The sequence below is a fragment of the Limulus polyphemus genome, unplaced genomic scaffold, assembly GCF_000517525.1.
Source record: "Limulus polyphemus unplaced genomic scaffold, Limulus_polyphemus-2.1.2 Scaffold2731, whole genome shotgun sequence".
NCBI lineage: Eukaryota > Metazoa > Arthropoda > Merostomata > Xiphosura > Limulidae > Limulus > Limulus polyphemus.
Window position 1 is genome coordinate 52,328 of NW_013668341.1, and position 741 is coordinate 53,068.

Genomic DNA, 741 nt, shown 5'->3' on the forward strand with positions numbered 1-741 from the left:
TAGTTACTTTGCACACACTATAGGTCAGTTTTATGTTATTTGATACAGTAACATGAGTGAGCCACATCATTGTAACTTCTGTATTATTAGCCAGGCATGGCTGAAAGATCAATATAATAAATATATATAAATGTATAATGTTATGAGATTTAAGCTATTTAGTCTAAACATTTATGTTTTCATGTTATAATTTGTTGTCATTCTAGAATGAAAGAGGCATAATTTATATTTATTTCCTAATTTTTTATGGTGGTTGCAAGATCGGTCAAATTTACCGAACCCGTACAGAGATTAATTACTGAAAATAACAGATAAAATATAAACTTTTTTCTGAAGAAACATTTGACAACTATCTAGACATAAATATTTTGAATGTGAAATTTCAAAATTTTCTGATGCATGAATGAATTTTTAATCTTAAAATGAATATTACTTTGCATGATAGATAAGCAATGTGCGAAAAGAAAAAATAGACATGAGAAAAACATTACTTTATAAACCTTAAGACTTAATAAAAAAAAATTATATTTTGCTTATGAAAGCATTGTAACATTTACTGATAAATTGCCAAATTTCATTAACATTCGCTAACTAATTTAAAAGTTATAGCATGAAAACTATAACAAGCACAAAATGGTTACGAGGTGAAAGAGTTAAAGACCCCAATATCTTGGACAGTACAGCCATATACAAACCAACAGAGACACAGTATAATGTGGGAATGTAGCGTATTTCAAAAAG